At 40.1% G+C, this 20,650-nt stretch overlaps 1 protein-coding gene across 1 annotated transcript in view; it reads left to right on the top strand.

The window, feature by feature from the left end:
• Positions 1 to 3,193: 3,193 nt before the first annotated feature.
• The window catches only part of LOC148102431 (uncharacterized), a 69,736-nt gene continuing 52,279 nt past the window's right edge, over positions 3,194 to 20,650 (top strand). The window contains exon 1 of the mRNA XM_087841531.1: positions 3,194 to 3,903. The gene's annotated coding sequence lies outside the window, so the exon portion shown is untranslated. The remainder of the gene's footprint in view (positions 3,904 to 20,650) is intronic.

The following is a 20,650-nucleotide window of genomic DNA, read 5'->3' as shown; positions in this document are numbered from 1 at the left end:
GTATATGATACATTTCTGCCAAATAAAGGAGTGTTGCTGCAGTCACTTTGCGAGGTAGCTTTACCATTCAGCGGTTGGTTGGCAACTGAATTTTCAACTAGAAAGAAAATCATTTTCTTTAGCTTATTAGCTTAATTACAATTTTTACCGCCACTGCCACAAGAGAAGAACAGAGCAAAAACACCTCAGATCACACAGACAAGCACAAAGGACATTAACAAATTTCATTAAGGAAATAACTGCCTGCAGTGTGACAATATTGGTTCGTGCACCATTCCCACTACCTCGAAACAACCTGTAGTGATGCTAGCTCGTATTTAACTCACATGATCACGAGGCAGAGTCAACAAGGAAAAGTCTCACAAACAGTCAGAAACCATAAGGAAACATCAGAAAAAGATAACAGCAGGAGCATCGTTTCTGCTGTTATCCTTTTATGCAGCGTCACTGAAACATTTCTGGGCCTCAAGTCTGAACCACTGATGTCAATAGTGGAGGAGCTACTGTAAGACAATCACTGATGATTCATGATGCAGCCTACAGATTGTTTGTGCCATCAGTATTTGCTTGTTATGATTACCCAAACTTTTGATTTGAAAGAAGTCCAGTTCTTATTCTGTCCAAATGTAGCCTCGATCACCACACCAGTACCACCAGCAGCAGAATCAGTGGAAAATTCAGTTCATTTCAATTCACTTCACTTCACTTCAGTTCATTCATTTTATTCAATTCATTGTATCAGGTGCAACATCACAACAACAGTCACATCAAGATTCTATACTGCAAAGCAAATGTCCTCAAATGATAAAAAGAAAAGAGCGAGGCAACAGTGGGATGGAAAAACTCACTTTTAGCAGGAAGAAAGCTCCAGCAGAGCCAGGCTCAGGGGGGAACATCTATCTGCTGACCGGTTGGGGGTGAGAGGAGGAAGACAGGACAAAAGACACACTATGGAAGAGAGTCAGAGATTATTAATAACTAATGATGGGAGGGTTCTGGGTCACCTGATCTGGCCCTAACTATAAACTTAACCAAAAAGTAAATTTTCAAGCCTAATCTTAAAAGCAGAGCAGGTTTCTGTGCCTCCCATAAATACTTTAGGATTCACAAGTAAGACCATTGTCTGAGAATGAAGAGCTCTGTTGGGGTGATATGATACTATGAGGTCATTAAGATGGGGCCTGATTATTCACAACCTTGTATGTGAGGATCAGGATTTTAAATTTGGATATGGGTTTAGCAACAAAGAGAAGACAGTGCGGGAGAAATATGCTCTCTCTTTCTAATCCCAGTCGGTACTCTCACTGCAACTTTTAAAAACAACCTGCAAGAAATGAATTACAAACAAAGTGTAAGAGTTCGATCTTGCCATTGCTTTTGCTCATACTTAGCATTAAAATAAAGGAGATGTGCATTTATTATGTAAAAGGCATCTTTTGACATCGAAAGCATCTCAGGACAATCATAAATCTTCACATCACACACTGCTCACAAATCAATTTTCAATGCGACATTTTTGATAGCATAAAGAAATCCCTGAGCTTTTTACTCTCAATTGTCTACATCTGTCTGCTGATGGTCAGTATCTATCTGACTTGGACAGCAATGGAGCAGTTTGAAAGGATTTCTACAGAAATCATCTCAGATGTGAAAAATCAAGTGACCTGCTCATGAGAAATGACACAAAGAGTGACAGATGGTTTGATCTTTTCTCTCCTAACTGTGACCTTTACCACCAGCTTCCAGTTTTGGAGTGTGTTTTATTGCTTCGACAGGCAAGATGGTCTTCTTACACATATTTTACACATATTTTAGAGAATCAAAGGGGAGTGAATCAGTAAAGCCAGAGTGCTGGTGCCAAAAAAGTAATTACTGGAATTAGACCTGTTATAAATTAGCTGTTGACCTATAATCTGTCAAAAATGGGTCAAATAAACCTCTCATGTAGGATATCAGGTTATTTTGAGCCAGAAAGAGCATCCCCGTGTTGTTATTGGTTTTTGGCAAAGTGACAGTTATATTTAGTTTATTTAGCCATTCAAAAAGTATCACTTACGTTAAAAATGTGTTTTTCAAGAGAGACTGAGGCAAGATGACAGCAGAGATTGAAAAAAAAAAATACATCACAGTTCAATAAAGACATTTTAAGTACCAAAAAAAACTGATTGGTTATAATGCAGCAACACGGAGTCACAAAGATATGTGCAGAATATGCCATTTCTTTATTTTATACATAACCCATTCATAAATTAGTAAATTCTTTTTACTAGTATAAGCAAAAATAATAGACGTTCAAAAATATATATAAAAACATCGGGAATCACTTTTTGGTACAACATCGTTTTAACCCGTCGCTGTCTTTGGTGCTGATCTTTCAATCTGCGACTCTGCGCTCACTTCCACCCTTCTTTGTCACTCACCTTCTCGCTGTTGCGCGCAAAAACACGCAGCTTTATTCCCACATCTCTCTCTCTCTCGCTCTCTCTCTCTCGCTGTGTCTCGCTGTCTCTGCCACGCACGCGCACACACGCCCCCCTTTAAAATATTCATTTGCGACACCTCAAAGGCCCCCAGTTTTTTTTTCCTTCTTTGTGGTTTCCACCTGTATCTTTCAGCGAAAACACTGGCGCGGACAAACACAAGCAAAACCACATTACAACTATATATATATATATATATATATATATATTTTCCAACTTTAAGTATTAAAGCAAGAGACTCTGAGATGGAACATCTGTTCGTTAACATGTGGAGAAAAAACAAGGCTCTGCTTTCCTCCCGATCACACATGAATCACAGGAAAGCGGTGCCCGGCTTTAGAAGCTGTCAGTCTCTGTGAAGGGTTTTCATTTCTTTTGCTTGAGATAAATTAAACCACGAGCCCGTCGATGTTGTATGTGTGTACGCTCAGACATGGCCTGAGCAAACTATGAAACCCCCACGGCTTTAAAAATCTGCCCGGGGGACCCACCGAACAGTCGCAACAGGCAGGTTCGAGTCTCTGCTGCGCTCTCTTGTGCGACAAGGTTAAACTGGCTCCCAGTTTTCTGTTTTGGTTTTTTGTAGTTTTTTTCTGCGCCTCAGTTGAGGAATTCCCCGAGTTTGGAGAGACGAGTCCCGCAGGGAGACGGCAGATTAAACCCAAGAGTCGTCGGGGGGGGGGGGGGGGGGGGGTTCGCTGCTTTGCCTGGAATTCATCAGAGGACATCATTGTGAAGAGGCTCGTGGCGGGGTCGTGCGGGAATTGGAAGTGGAAATGGTGTGAGCACACACGGGGGGTTTATCAGGAGCTGCTCCGTCATGTCTTGTAGTCCGTCTTTACTCCTGTTAAAGGTTTCGGATATTTCCCGGTGCAGCGGCACTGATCACAGCCTTTAACCTCTCCAGTTTTCAGGGCGCAGCGGGTTAGTCTGCACTGATGGAAGCGTTACTGCTCTCCTGCTCAACTTGGACACGATCTGGGGGCCCTTCATCAGTGTTGATCTCTCCGTTTCGGTGATCACAGGAGCGGGGAAAAATAAGACTGGGCAAGAGGGAAGAGATGAAAGACGAGTGGGTTTCCTGAGGCGCACCGTCGAATCCGGTTTTGATGCGCGCAGGTGTCCATTTCATCAGTAAATTTCCTCTCCCTCTTGCAGTGATTAAACTATCGCATACATTTCTTCTTGTTTTTCGGTGACAACCAGAAAACACAAACCGGAGAAGAATACATTCAGCTGGAGTGCTTTGAACACAGGAATGCTCCTGGACGGATATTTGATTTGGGTTTGAGGGCAATCGCTCGGAGTTACAGGGAGCAAAGAGGAGGGGGAAAGAATTTGGAAAGTAGAGCTTTGATTTACGGATTACTGGGCTTTTTCTTCTCCTGAACAACTGTAGACACGCTCTTTGATGTCTGAAAAGGTAAGAAAAAGCCACATGTGTTCTCCCTCTTAACTGTTGCTTTTATTCTGTGTTATCAGAAGAATTATCACGACAAAAAAAATGACCGGAATGCGATCAGATGTGGCAGATAAAAGAAAACTGATCTCAACGTGAAGCCGAAAGGATTGCGTCTTTGCACAGATACCTTAATCTATCACTGATTTCATGCAATGTGACGCTTTTAGCTTCAGATTTGTTTGTTGAGAAATGAAAAAAGGGGGAGAAAGAACTTTAAAGTAAACATGATAATCATCGAAAAATCCTAACAGCTTGTGTCCTAACACACAGAAACAGCACAGATTATTACGATTACGTTCACTGTGATAGCAGTTAATGATTTAACGAGGTTATTAACTATGCGGTGCGCACGGTGTTTAAAATATATGGTCCATGTCATGTGGCTGCTTATCGGAATAAATTAAAGACGCACCACCATGACGATGGTCGGTCTAAAGCGCAGTGGATAATAGATAATGAATTTCTATTTTCTGCACATGGCTCCGGGTCAACAGGTCCGGGTGAGCCCCACCGCCCCCTGTCTCTCTCTCTCTGTCTCTCTCTCTGTCGCTCTGAGCACGTGAACGTCTGTAAAGTCAAATTAAAAGAAAGAAAACCAAAGAGAGTGCTTCATCTGCATCAGCGTTAAAGTGTCAAAAGTGTTTGCAAGCACAATGCTCCTTTTCCTTAATTGACTTTTATGGAGAAGGATTGTCAACCAGGCAACAGGGGGCACTCTTTCAACTGCTTTCAAGCATCCTGTTGCCTTTTTAACTAGATGAGGTTTGCTGCTGCATGTCAGACATGATATCATGAAGAAGATTCACTGCAGTCTTCTTTTTTTTCTTAAAAAAATAGAAGAAAAAGAAAAAAGAAAGAAAAAGTAAATATGCTGGAGGAGGGTGAGAATTTAAACCAAAGGATGGTATTTCATTTCATCACCAAGAATGAGAAGAAGGGAAATGGATGCAACTGACGTGACTTCCTGTCTCCCATGGGGGGACTTTTCATTTATACTTTTTATTTTTTCATTTTTTAAAATTATTTATTTATTTATTTGCCTAAACTCGCATCTTCCTTCCCTTTGACATGGTTGGCCGTGGTTTTACGGCCTGTAAGGCAGAGGATTAGGCTTGTGACAACAAAGCTTTTTAGTGCAATCCTCCAGAGAAATGTGTGACTAGTGGGAGAAGCATTAATGCTTTCATCTTACCACTTCTGTGATGGCCTCCGAGCACAAGCGTTCAGATTTCCAACTGTCTCAGCTGAGCTGCTTGGCAGTAACTGCACTGTATCCTGTGTATCGACCAGTTGTGAATTTGTTGAATCATGTTTGAGCTAAAGGACCGCTGACGCAGATTAAAACACCTACTGGTTTGGACAAGAACTCAAAAATATGATATTTCATTTATTCATATATGGGCACTTTCTTGGTGCAGTATATCAGTCTGTTCATTGGGCATTTTGAGGATAGGCTGTATCAGTCATCAGCTCTAATTAAATGATAGTCACGATTCAGTGGGCATTACCTATTTATCTTAACCTTCTTGGCTAGTGGACAGAATAAAAGCAGTGTCCTCACATTTGCTTTGTTGGCACAGACACTGTTAGGCTCCTTTATTTCTAAAAGATGTTGAATGTTTTGTTTGGAGTTTGGAATGTGGACCCAAATGCAGATAATGAAGCATACAGAAGTGCAGTCCTAATGGTGAAGTAACACAAAACTCTGAGAAATAAACAAAAAAACACAAGAAGCCTGGGAATGAACAATGGACAAAAGGAAAATAGAAGTTACACACAGGTGAAGAGAATCAGAGTAAAGGAAGGAAGTAAAACGAATGCAAGACCTGAAAAAATGATAAAGTTCAGATGCCATCCGTCCATCCATACCACTCGTCCAATTCACAGAAATCCCAGCGGCCATAGAACAAAAGGCAACCCCAGACAGGCAGCCAGTCTAGCGCAGGGTTATCAAATAGACACAGACCACTATTCACATCTACTGCCAATTTACAATCACCAATTAAATGCACATGCTTGTCTTTGGGCTGTGGAAGGAAGTTGGAGTACCCAAAGACAAAACATTCAGGACCAGAGACAACATGCAAACTTCACACAGAAAAGTTGCAGCAAGATGACAGGGCCCAACCAAAAATGACAAAAGCTACACGCAGGACAAGGTTTATTTGATGCAAACGTGAGGGTAGAAGCAGATATTACAAGGTACAAGGTAGAGCTAACGCAGGCTGGAAAACACTGGGGTCATTATGACTTGAGGCGACTTTTGTTGTGATTTGGCGCTATATAAATAAAATTAAATTGAATTATAATATTAAAAACAAAGCAGAAAACAAAAGCTAAATATCACCAGAAACAAACAACAAGAAAGAATAAAAACAAGAACAAAACAAACAGAAATCCCAAACTCAGCAGAACAAGGACGACCTGCACCAGGATGGTTGTATGCCGATGATCAGATACTTTTTCCACGCATATCTTACCCTTACTTATTGTACTACTACACTGGTTTTGCGTTTAGGTAAATCCCACACCCCTCATGTCAGCAAATAGTGTTACTTCTTTGGCTTTTTTAACATCATAAAACATACAAGTTGGTCCGAGTACTGTTTCATGTTTGTCCAATGTTCCTCTGCCAATATAATTCACCTCTCCTTGAGTACACAAAGCAGCGGCTGGTTTTCAACCTGAGCAAAACACAGATCATATATTCCCCTTTCTTCTTCTGCGAATGAGAAAAACCAGGCCAGTGATTGCAGAGAGCGGTGTGGCCCAATCAGTGTCTACATGTTTTTGTGGAAATTGTTCAGCCGTCTACAGCATACTCAATTTAAAATACTGTTTGTTCTGAGGGGATGATGACTAACAGCAGCGGGTACCAATGCCAACGTGCGGCAAGTGAAGTTTCAGCCTCTAATGTGAGGTCAAAATGTAATAGAGAGGAAATGGAATGAGGCCAAAAGTTGACACTGAAACCAAACCCGTGTTACAGTTTAAAGGCTGAATGCCTTAAAGGACTCTGCACTGGGGACACTGGGGTTAACAAGAATGTGTTAATCCAAATGCATTTTTCTTTTTCTATTTCATAGTGTGTGTGCTTTTGTGCATACAAACCTGCCAAAGTGCGTTGTAGAAGGACCAATTTTAAATTTCACTCGCAGTGAACTGTGATTTTCAGGCTTTTCTTTTCCATTTTTGCACGTGTGAACAATGGAAACTAGATCGCATCTGAATTTCAATAACTTTGACTCTTGTGTGTCATGTCTGTGCTTGTTTTCCAAGTATTTGTTACGGTGTAATAAAAATGAATTACCATACCATTTCAGACACATGTTCTCGAAATCACAAGCGTCTGTATTTAAGAATAAAGAGGCCTGGTTTATAAACAGGAACAAACCCTCATTTCAGTGCTCCACATGGGACATGTGTGGTTTTAATGTCTGAATGGCATGGCTGCTGAGGGATACACAAAGCCGTCAGAACAGTTTAACACATTTTTGGGGGCAATACTACTCACTGATATTTCCAATAACTTAGACTAAGTATTGTGCCACTGACTAAAAATGGCTTTTTTGTTGCCATGAGACAAGTGAGTCACTGGTTGTTATATATTGTTGACGTTTTGCATATTGCTTAGCTACATATTACAAAAAGGTGCTTTTTTAAGCTTTTAGTTTGTTTTTTTCTCAAACACTGTTTAACTATAAGGGAAACTGATTAAACATTTTAGAGGGGTAAAACAAATATGATGGCCATTCAGACTCAGCAACTGGGCTGCAGCAGGAACAACACGAGCTCTCACATACTGTTAGTCATGGAGGACTAACAGTATGTTTAATGCACAGAGAGACTCGCGGGTTACAATCTCACTTTTTAAATATAGAGTGGAAACACATGAGGGAACCATATCAAACAGATTCAGACGTTCACATCCTCAATACGATCAGTGAATCCAGTGAATCAGTTTGGTCACACACTCACTGGCAATGATGGTGATGTTGAGAATGTCAGAACCATTAGCTAGGCCTAGTTAATAGCTCCAGTTGTGTATTTGACCCACAGTGCAGAGCTTGGTATTGCCTCTGAGTAAAGGAGACGGGGGCTGCTTTGGACTCGTGTTGAAGGGCTGTGTTATAGCAGTGGTTAGCTCTGTGTCTCGGTTTACTTTGTTTTGGGGCTTTTTGGCATTTGTAGAACAACCGTGTTCATGAACGTCGTCTTCTTGAGCTGGTCCATTTTTATGTAAAAAGAAGCACAAGAAGATTCAATTTAATTTAATTCAATTTGTATATGTTTTCCATATCACAACAGCAGTTGGCTTCAGGTGATTTATACTGTAAAGACCCTTCAGTAATTGAAGGAAATCCCCAGGAATCAAACGACCTATTTTGAGCCTTTGGTGAGAGTGGGAAAGAAAAACTTCCTTTTAAAAGGAAGAAACCTGCAGCAGCCGTGACCGGTTGGGGGTGAGTGGAGGGAGATAGGATGGAAGACACATTGTGGAAGAAGAAGAACAGATTTACTGTTAATGTCATTAGTCACAAAGCAACTGGCTGTAAAAGGCAGGGGGAAGAAAATAACACGGGCAAAATACTCTCTTTATTAATGTTTTATAATACAAATGTGTAGGCTCAGGATAACTCTATAGCCTCGTGATGAGGGTACATACCACGAGGGCACAAATGCCATCAAGAGCGTCCCCAGTTCAATTTTGGTCTGGCTAGCACTTTATTGCATGTCACTCCCCTCATCTCTCGGTCATATCACCTGTCTGTCCTTGTAGCTTCTGTCTTAAAAAAGGGCAATGCAAAAGTAACCGTTTGAGAAAATATTAAAAACCCAACATACCTACAATAACCTAGACTGAATGCAAATGCACTTTTAATTAAAAAAAAAACATTAATTTACGGTGCTCAGAATTAACTGTTCTTCCTTAATGATTGGTTTTAAATCATACAGACTTAAATGTTTAAATATAATACAAAATGCTGTATTCAAAGTGAAAAGGCAGCACAATATTTCATCTTCTTTAACATCCATGCAGGATGTATATACATAGAATTCAGATATCAATGTCCAGCAGTTGTTCTTACCAAAGTAATACACTACATTGGATAATCATGCCATTATCCTGCTGTGGTGTACGGGATGGAAATGCATTAAATAAATTCTTGAGAGAAGAGAGAAGCCCCCCTCTCTTCATAACACTGTCAGTCCTCTGTGAAATGCTGTCATACCTTTCCTGAACTGTGTCCGAACATATCAGATTCCTTTTTTTTTTTTTACAGGAGAATGCTCCTAGCACATTGGGGGACTGAAGGAGATGGATATCTCCTTGGCTCTCCAGGCTCAAGAAGTCCACATTACCATTTAATGATGTTTACATCTGGTCACTTGGAAGGTCAAGTGAGGTGCTGATCCTCATTGTGGTGGTCACAACAGCTGTTTTGAATTCGAGCTGCAGTGTGTGTGCAGGGCGTTATCTTAGACTGTGAAAGTCTGTCTTCAATTATACATTAGCTTGCAGAACTCTTCTGGGCTAAAGAGTTGCACCATTAAGGTACAACACATACTGTAGTAAAACACACAGTAACAGTTAACTGTCAGGTGCACACACCCTTTTCTGTGAAACGTCAGTCTCTCCTTGCCAGCAAGCCCCACCCCTTTGCCAAATACTGTTTACTTCTTTGCCGCGCTAAATAATTTAGCAGTTTTTGTGACAGACACATTTTCAAACTGAGCACCAACTGTTTGGCTTGTTTGGATCCTGTTTGCCTCGAGGTGTATCAAACACTGATTGTCAGACCTTATTAAAGGCTGTCACATGCTACCTGTTGCTTTAACTGTCAAGCTCCTGAGCTGGAAGCACACAAACACACCTGGCTTCCCCAAAAAATGTGTCTACATTATAGTTCATATCTCTAAAAAAAATATGTTTAAATTACTTTGCAGCACTTGTTTTTGATAGTTCATGTTTTTGGTCTGTAGAAAATAAAACCCACTTTCTTTTTCTGCCTTCTTGGCTCGCAGCAAAATTTAGAATTCGTTTCAAAATGTTATTACATGCAAGTACTTACATAGCCCCTGCTTGTGCATCAGTATTTCTTAAGACTGTCTTCTAGCGTCCATCTTCTTCCATAATATATATATAAACAAGGCATGCTAACTATTATGATTACTAATAATTATTTATATATCTTTTTTTAAAAAGACAGCAATAATGAGAAAATGTATTTCTAAACTCTGGAGGATTAAAAGCAAGTACAAGTAAGACTGTGCTCAGCAGTTCTCACACCACTGATGTTTCCTGCTTTCTTCTTTGACTGCACTCCTCCTTTGTTCTTGTCATAAACTGCTAAAAGATTACTTTTGTATTGGCAGGAGCTCCACCTGCATACACTGGTATTAATAAATTGTCCAGACAGTATAGATATATTGTGTGGAAGTCACTGTAAAGGGTCCTAACAATATGTTTTACCATTTGCAGAAAATGAACAACTTATTATTTGAAAAAGTCTAAAATGAATGTGCAGAATGTAAACTGTAAATATTTTTGGCAATTTTAATCACTGAACACAGTGTCCTTTGATTTTATACCACTGATCATGCAAAAAAAAGCTATTTGAAGCTATCACTTTGATCCGTTGCAATGACTCATTTAATATGTTGGATTTTAAAGTAAAACAATTAAATATTAATTGCTGTCACCCAAAGGTTTACACTGAAGCCAAACAGAAGCCTAGAGAATCATTTAATATTCAACACAGTCTTTTTCAGCTTTGAGCTTGGACCCTCCAAACATGGGGAATAGGAGTGATGTTGCATTTGATACCTGAGCATATAGCTAATGCTCTCAGGATCATCAGTATTTTAGATAAAGGGCAAAGTGAGTTGTAAACATTGTATTTGATGCTAAAGTTGCACATGTGTTATTAAAATTGACTAAAGAATAACTGAATCAAAACATTATACATGAAGCTAATGAGCATCCAGGTACCTTGTCAGTTGCTCCACACCAAGCATATGAATCACTTATTAAGTACTGTTTTGGATGGGGCAGAAAACCTAACGCTAAGTAGCTCTAGTTCTTAAACCCAACCAATCCAAGAACGACAATGAAACTATGAGTGAAGTGAGTGTAAGCCAATAAAGTAATCCCAAATAGCTGTTGGTGGGTAAATGAACTGATTCTTATATAGCGCTTTTCTACTCTAGCAGACAAAAGCTTGAAGCATGCCACATTCATCCATTCAAACAAGCATTTCTTTTATGCTTCAAGTATCTTGCCCAAGGCCCCTTGGCATGCAGACTGGGGTAGCCAGAGATCAAACCATCAACTTTCAGATTAGTAGGTGACCTGCGCTACCTCCTTAGCTATCCCTAGGGTGGGGGTAGGGGTTTGATTGGTGGATTAATAATATTATAACACTTTTACGTAGTTACCAAGAGCTCAATTTATTGTATCACCTCAGGGTGCTACAATAATACAGAGAAAACCCAACAGTCAGACGACCAAGCAAGCACTTGGCGACAGTGGGAAGGAAAAACTACCTGTTAACGGGAGGAAATCTCTGGCAGAACAAGGCTCAGGGAGGGGCAGCTATCTGCCGCAACCAACTGTGGAACAGTCCAGTCCAAAGCAACATTTGCTAACTACTGCTAATTTTGGGGGAATGCTGTTAAACGCAAAATGTATTTAATTAAGTGCTTTGTAAACCTTACGGCTCAGCCAGGTTGTTCATGGCTACAGTGGCTGCAGTTAGGGGGGTAGTGTGCTACAACATCATGTTTGGAAGACAGATTGCGAGACTATTTCCTCCTTGTCCACGATGCAGCACTCCAAGCTCAGTGATAGGAAGTTACTGTCCACACAAACAACCCTCAATCACTGCAAGGCTTGCTGGATCAATACGTCCTCATAAGTCAGAGCCCCTGACCCTGACTGCAGCTCATTATTGCCCTCTGGAGATGAGGCTAACACACACACACACACACACACACACACACACACATTCTTACACAATGACACACACTCACTCATGCACAGGTGTTGTCTCTGCTACCAAGCCAACCATCCCCAAAAGGCTTTAAATATCCTTACGTAGAAGGCTGGGACTGCCTGCATACTCACACACACACATGCACACACCCACAGGCTGCAGCCCAGTGGTGCAGGGAGAATTGAGTGCCAGGGGGGCTAACAAGTGGAGGAGATGCACTCAGGGAATAGAGCTGATGAACCGAGCAAATGACAAGCAGACAAGGGACGTTTGTACTGTTAATAGCATTTCTTAGTATACTCTATTTTATTGCTTTTCATCACCATTAGGGAACATATGACGACTAAAAGATCAATTCGCCAGTCTTGGCACATAAGTCAAGTCTTAGAGACTTAAAATAGTGATTCCCGACACATTCAGTTACTTTACTGTTCTGCAAATAAAACCGCTCCTACATCACCCTGAGGATTTTTATCAGAGAACGTGTGGTTAAAAAATGATATTTTAATGTTCTGTAAGTTTACAAAGTGGTTTGGATATTTAGAGCAGCTAATGGTTTCAGCACTTGTTATAAATGTAGAAGACGTGATTAAAAGATCAGCTTTCTTTGCATCAGTTTCAGCTCTGCTGTACATTTGTTAACACTGTCGCAGTTTGAGTAAGTGCGTGTGCTCTGGTTCATGAAGTGTTAATGGTGTTGTACCTCTTATCCAAACTTTATAGTGTTTGTCTTAAAGGTTTGCGCCTCCCCTTCCATAACATCTATTTTTCAGCCTCTTGTCTCCCTCATTCATGGAGGCCGTTCTCCTGGTAGACACAAATTGTTATGAGGAGCTGACACCAAGGAAGCACTCCCTCGATTGCCAAACTGCTCAGGAGGTGATTGATCATTTTCAGTCAAAATACGAAGCAAACAAAGCAGGGGGTTATTAGGTAGGTGCCCTCAGCATTATTTTCTCACTAGTTTCATCGTTTCAATCAGCTTAAACCAGGTTAAGACAGAGGCTGTTAAGAGCTCGTGTTTGTGTGTTTCTTTTCTGTGCTGACTTTCTCTACTTTATTATAATAAATGACTTTGGGGGATTTTATGTAACTTACTCACTCTGGTCTTTAAACTTTCAAAGCTTCTTTGCCTTAGTCCACAGCTGAGTCAGCGTCCCATACTTCCTCAGTGATAAATCTAACCAAACACCAGACAATTGTACTTGGATGATGGATAAAATTAGAGCGCAAAACAAGATGGCATACATAGTTTGTGTTTGATTTGAGTGCGTATTTTCTTTGTGTTGCTATACAGATACAAATATTGTCGATGTCTTACAGTGAACTTAATGATGTAAGTAAGGTAAGAATATTATAATCTAAATATCAGAGGGCTGCTACATCATTATTCATTATATAATCTGCCTCTGCTCCTCTGTGCGTTTGTAGAATTTTCTTCTACCAAATAAGACGTTTAAATAGTAGGAATTGCAATCGCAACCACAAAGTGTCTGACATGCATCATAAACTTCATTTGTTTGTTGTATCCATGTTCTAAACTACTATGGAGTTAAATCATTTACGACTATGGGAGTCCACGCAATAGAAAAATACAGGTAGAGATTCAGTTTATTGCAGTTTAATTAGGATAAAATATTTGGTAATTTAAAAAATCTGCAAGTATAAACAAGACTGGTCAAGAAGAAGAAAGACAAAGAAAGACAGTCGCTTACAAAATGGTACTGAGACAAACTATAGTATGTTGTGCTGCTTTTGGCTATGTGGCTATTGTTGTTGGGAGTGAACTGGACGGAAAGGAAGAACTATATCAGAGGGACAGGTTTAGCTTTTTGGAGGCAAAGTTAGAGGAAAGTTTGAGATAGTTTGTGCAGATAGTGGATATTACGGTGGCCCTGAGAGATCAAGCGGATCGCAACTTCAGAAAACACCGCCTAATAGAAAAAATGCTCTAAAAAAGTAAAACAAAACCAACCAACAACAGCAACAACAATAAGACAAAATGAAAGTGGGGAAATGATAAGCTCACAGACCAGCTTTGAAAAAGAAGCAGAGCATTTATTAGTATTGTAAAGGAAGAAAAGGATTAGGTAATATGTCTTATAATCACATGATTCATATTAGCTGCATGCTATTAGCTGTTAGCATGTTACTTGTCACATTACTGCTTTCCCCATTTTGCAATTGTGTTTTCTTTTTGTTTCTGATTTGTGTTTTTGCAGCCATTATCTGTTTGCTGGTGTTTTCTTAAGTTGCAGTGCATTTGATCTCTCGGGGCCACCGTAGGATATACTGGCAGAAGGATGTGATTGAGCTGCTAGGCAAGAGGAAGAAAAAAACAGAGAGGAGGTTCATAGATGTAGTGAGAGAGGACAGAGGGTGATGCAAGGGGGTGAGATGGAGGCAGAAGGTCCACTGTGGCAACGTCTAAAGGGACCAGCAGGAAGGAAAGCCGAGCAAGTAACATTCATTTTGGATATGCTGGAATATACGTTTTATGTTAAGGTGATTGTCCTCTTTAAAAAAAAACAAAAAAACTCCATAGCACTTTGGTTTTGGTGTCAAATGGTAGTGCGTTACGTTCAAGCTAAAAAGAACATCTGGTAGCAATTTGTGCTTTGTATTCTCAATGCAGGGAGGTGATGTGCAAAGGCCTGTACAGGCTAGCTGTGAAATGACCATAAATGCTCTGTTTTTTTCACACAGCACCTGTATTTACTTTTGTTGCTCCCACCCCACACACATCTGGTCAATGAGTGGACTGAACAGATGGTCTCACATTGTTTGTCGTGACACATTTTGATTCACTTGGATTTTTCTCTGTGTGAAAACAAACCAAACCACGGGGAAAGGTTTACAAACTCATCAACTGATTCGGACCAACACCTTAAAACAGCAGCCCCCAACCTTTTTTGCGCAGCCGGTTTAATATCAGACAGTATTTTTACAGACCGGCCTTTAAGGTATGAAATGATACGACCAAGACAAAAACTGTGGTTTTTTGTAAATCTAATAATAAACGTAAATTCACTGTATAATTGTTTAACTTTATTAGCAGCATCCTCCTGAAATGCACCAACAACATTGAGAGTAACATTCTCCTTTCTGCCTCTTAATGCTCTCTGGTCACTATGGTAACACGTAAATATTTCTTTTAAAAAAATGACACACAACTACAACACGGGAAAAGACCCAGGGAAACCAAGTTAACGAAAACGACCATAAATTTCACACCTGATCCAAATGACTCACGGATCGGTACCAGTCCGTGGCCCGGGGGTTGGGGACCTGTGCCCCGAAGAAGCCTGTGTCTGTGGTAGTAGTTTCTTTTTTGGTCACTTCCAATGACTGAAGCTTTAAAAAAAAAAGGTGAATTTGCTATATTCAAATGTTCTTTGAGGTCTGAGTCAAGGGACAACTTGCGAGATGGTAATTGGGCCTTCAGACTTTGGATGGTAATAGAGCAGGAACTGAGTACCTCTGCAGGTTGGATCTCACATGGACACAGACTGATATGCAGCTGTGTGTGTGTGTGAGTGAGAAAAGAAAGAGATAAGAAGACTGATGCAAATGTGATTAAAGAAAGAAAAAGTCCGACATTTATAGTTCCATGGCAGAGTAGTAATTACGCGCAGACACGCACACAGAATCGACTAGTTAGTCTGACCGGCACCTTAATCAGCCAAACTGAACAGAAGCGTGTGCCTGTGTGTGCCTCACAAGGGTTTCTGCAGACCAACTCATCACTACCAGAGATTATAGAATGCATGAGTAATTTTCCACCGACATCCATGTTTTCCGTGTCACATCTACCTTCTCCCTCTCCTACATTATACATTTTACCATCTGCCATTTTGACAACCTGCTTGGAAAGAAGATACTTTTATACAGTGTTGCTTCTCTGGGGTTTTTTCTGTTCCTTTGTCTTCTCCACTGAATGCTGTTTTTTTGTGGAAGTGGAGCAGAGGGGAGAAGCATCTGTTCCTGCTTCATCACTATGCATAAAGGTTAGGTATTTGTGCCATCTGTAAACAAAACCTGCTCTGAGACAACCTACAGTACACCCACAGGCGCTAGTCAGATATAAGTATGGAAGATTATAGTTCAAATTCTGCATGTTCCACAGTGTAGTCGGGTCTTCATAAGTGAGTAAACTGTGGCTTTAAGCTAGCTACGTGGGATTTGTGTTTGACTTCAAAGGAATACAATAAATAACATAATGCAAATATAATATTGAAGGCAGCGTTATTCTTTAAGATATACATTCTGCAGGGAACACGTCCCTCCTTCCAGAGGTGGGTATACCTGCATATACACACCAACGCTCCTCCAATTTGTCCGAATGGCAGTTAAAAGATAGCAAATCTTTTCTACCGCTCTCTTTTTTTCTTTGTTTTGAAATGGAAACATAATAGCACTTCAAACTGTCAATCATTTAATCATTTTTGTATGCGCCATTACTCCAGAGAACCATTATGAACTTTGCTGCTCATTATTTCAATGTAACACGTGGAAAAAAATATATAATAAAACTTGCGACAGATTATATTTGAACTTGGGCACTTCCGTCTGATGCAACACAATGAGAACAAAATGCAACGCCGACGAGGTGCAACACAAATGCAACAAAACTGCAGTGTGGAGTACAGACATGAGGTGGCATTAGGGTGGAATGTGGACCTGTTCTAATTATACCAACCACTGAGTGCATGTAGAAATATCACGCATATGCTAATCAGCTACAGCAGAGTTGTATACCATTGATCATCCTGGCAAACCTTGGGCGTTGGCATTCACATGGCTTTTATTCGTACCATCTAAACTAAGCACACCCTCTATAGCAGCGACATCTGCTAGCAGAGCGGCTATTAGACAAAAAGCAGCTCAGGAAAAGTTTAGGTAACAAGGCAAAGGGTCCAGGACGTCCTCCAAAAATCCTCTATGGAAATCTAATCAAGCGGTCTCTGGCTGGGAAAAGCCTTAACCACCCTTCAGCCGTGGCCATGCCCAGGCATGAGCAGAAAATTATTGGCAGCTTCCTGTATAGACTAATAAATGAGTCTTATCCTCAGGTATAGTTCAGGTGTAATGCACATACTTTCCTATTACACACACACATGCAGTTATGCCTTTCAACAAGAGTTTTTGTGTGAAGCCGAAGCTGTGCTTGGTGTTAAATGCCTTTGAGAACAGCTCAGGCTGACACAACTTATTTTTGTCACTGATGTAAGTTTGTTTGTGAGGTTTTCCTGAAGGCGTTCCTGAGGACTTTTTCCTAAAGTATATCATTGCCCTGTTTTTCCATTCATCCTACACCAACGTTCATTTCTTCATGAATAAGTTTGAAAGCATAATGTGGATCTCCAAAAATTGCAAAGTGCATATTACACACAAATTCAAAATCTAAATAGTACAACTGTGAATGTCAAATACTTGCTGGCGTGATTTGAGGCTTAAACTTGTTTTCCTGTAATATGATTTGCAAATACATCCTTCACCTGTGAATATGACATATATATAAGATTGTTTATTTTATTTATTCATTTATTATATGTGGTATGCACATCATCCCTGCCATGTGTTTATTTGTGTGTTATTTCATATTTCACTGTATTTCACTGAGTTGTGTGTGGATGGCTGTAGAAGAACAAACAAACAGGAAACTGTTCACTGGAAACTATTTCTCCCTCTGTTTATTCTCACTAAATTGCATAATGCTCCTTTTACCCACTGAAATCTGTCATCATTTACTTTTAACTTTTTCGAGAGCTCCTCTACACATCTAACCATCTACCTGTTCAGCCACAATCCTTCTTCTTTACCCATCTCCTCTGATCTATCTTCACACGGCTCCATTTTTTCCCACAGCCACCTTCTCCCGTCCTCATGTTTTCTCCTTGTCCACTCATTCTTCCTCTTCTCAAGCTTTTCCGTCGCACCTGTAATAAATACTCGCTCACCCCCGCTCTCATTTCCCACCTGCCTGCTATATGGCCGTCATTGTTTGCTGCTCCCAGCACACTGAATCATTCTGAAGGACCACGGTGCGCGTATGTGTGTGAGAGTGACGCTGATTAGCATATCTGCTGATAGTAAGACTCTCTGCTGGTATCTCCCATTGTTTATGTTTACAGAGACAGTGTGTGTGCGTGTGAGTGTGTGTGTGTGTGTGTGTGAAATGTGTTCATCTCCCTGTTACTCCACACCTGATTGTCAGGAGTGGTTACTCGGTGCTGGCAGCAACCAGCTGATAATTAAAGCAGACCTGAGGAGAGAAAGACAGAAGAGAGGAATGAGCAACTAGATGAAGCAACGAGCCGTGAGGCCAAAGAGACGCCGAGCCTTCGGAGACTTTATATGTTTAAGTTTAAATGCAAGCAGTTTAGATTTCATGTTGTGTGTATTTTTTGTATTTTTTTGGAACATGAGCAACAAATGCATTTTTCTTTCTGTTATTTCTCTCTCTTTCTCATTCTGGCTGCCTGTGCAACTAAACCGAATCCACCCACCTCCACTGGCACACATTGTCGTGTTATTTTTGCTTCTGAACCATCTGTAAAGCTGCTGTATCACTTCACCTGCACACCATCCACAACCTCGGTATCTTGTTTTCTAATTTGGGAAAATTCCATCTAACAGGAGGGAAACGTCTCTTCTTGTTGCAGTTCAGGATCTTTTTTTTTTTCTACATACAGATATGGCCTCTGTCCTCTGTAACATAGTATTTACAAAGAAAGCTTCCGAGAACCACAGGCACCGAGACCTTTGAGGATTTCTTTGTTGTTTTTTTCCATGTAAAACAGTAAAATAATGAATATAAAATACTTAATATCAAAACTGATTTCTTTGTGGTTATTTTTAAATTGTATTAACTTTCAGTCATCTTCAGATTTTGTCTGATGACAAGCTATATTACTAAAGTCATATTTCTTTTTTTAAGAGACAAACTAACAAGCTAATTTTTTAATCTTTGAAGATGGAACAAAACAAAAATGACTATTTTTGTTTGAAAATGTTTGACAGTAGAAACTGACTCTTATTTTGGTTGATCAGAAATCTGACTTGTGACTGACTCAGAGCCAAACATCTACTGCGTAGGCTGATGCTTAGTTGTCATTCTAGCCTAGTGGAGTCTTTTGTTTTCTTTTTCTTTGTACTTCTGTGAGTAGAACACCTTAAACATAAGATTGTTTTTATAGTCACATTTCACACTACATCCCACAGACTCGTGGTATCCTGGTGTCCATCAAATTTTTACACATTTCAGAAGGGAATCACTGCCTTGCCAGCTAAGATTTCAATGTGGTGATTAAGCTTAGGAACAGCAACATGCTGACTAACACCACTGTGCTTTGGGTCATCTTTTTTTCCAGGATATGTGAGGACACGTGTCTCTGCTGATCACTTTGTGGTGCTGAGCATCACTGTCTGACCCATACTTATTCATTTTATTGAGAATAAGTGAAATTTAAATGCTGCCAAATGCATTTCTTGTGCTACTACTGCATTAATGCTTGCCAGGGGTATTATTAGTGTTATCTGTCTTCACTTAAATAATCCACATCAACCGTACCACTATTCTCTTTGATAAATATCTCAGTCAGACCAAAAAAAAGCTTTATAGAGTTCACCGTTTTGACGCCTCCCAGTATCCCTGAGTCAACACCACCAACTTTATTGTAGATTACACAGTTAGTCTATCTCTTTCTCTCTTCTCTGTATTGGCCATTTAGCCTGTTTCTCTGTGCATCTGCAATAATGGATGCCAGTCAACGTCTACCTTACATCCTGTCATTGGTTAAATGGATCAGTGTAGTGCAAGAACATGGAGCTGTTTCACAGCTACAAACAGAATCACATGGAACAGAGAAAGGAGTTCTATTTAAAGAATTAAAACTACAGCTGCTTTTTTGGAACTTGGGCTCTTTGCTTAAACTGTGCCCCTTTATAGAAGAAAATATATATTGGTATGTATTCACCTTGCATGTTTTTACATATGAAATTTGAAAAGGCAACCCTGCTTTTTTGCTGTGTCTCCAGTCGCTCTGGGCTCTGGGTAACAAATGAGCTACAGTTGCTTTTTGAATAATTTTGACTAAAGCCCCACACAGTGTTTCTATTGGAGGTGAAAACACAAAATTAGCTATAGTACAGTACTATTTATATCTTGTGTTCAAGGAATTTGTAATTAAACTGGTCTTGAGCTTTCTGAAGGTTGGACATTGATTTACTTAGGGATGGCTGTAGCTCAGGAGGTAGAGCAGGTCATCTACTGATTGGTGGTTCAATTCCTGGCTTCCCCTAGTCTACATGCCAAACACTAACCCCATTTGCTCTCCGATGCATCCATCGGAGTGTGAATGTTACTTAGAAAGCACTTAGAACAATGTGCTTGTGCAAATGGGTGAATGCACAAGTTGTGTAAAGTGCTTTGAGTGCTCAGAAGAGATGAAAAGCGCTATATAAGAACCAGTCCATTTACTTTTTTTAATTTCAGTCAAGTCCTTGTAGTTGGCCATTTTCAGATTAATCTTCTTTTGTTTGTGTGTGTGTTAAACTACTTAACACTGAGTTATTATCAAGAAAAATGCCATTTTAAAGAGAGCAATGTTGTCTGTCAAACCCCTTTTGACAGACATAAAACTGCATTTTTGCATCAACAATCTCATTCTGAAAGTTCTGCTAGGAGAAAATGTGGCATTTCTCTGCAT

This window comes from Neolamprologus brichardi, chromosome 6 (genome assembly GCF_056152115.1).
Source record: "Neolamprologus brichardi isolate AB-2024 chromosome 6, ASM5615211v1, whole genome shotgun sequence".
NCBI classification, from domain to species: Eukaryota; Metazoa; Chordata; class Actinopteri; order Cichliformes; family Cichlidae; genus Neolamprologus; species Neolamprologus brichardi.
The sequence above is the reverse complement of the archived record's forward strand: the minus strand, read 5'-3'. Positions and strand labels throughout refer to the sequence as shown.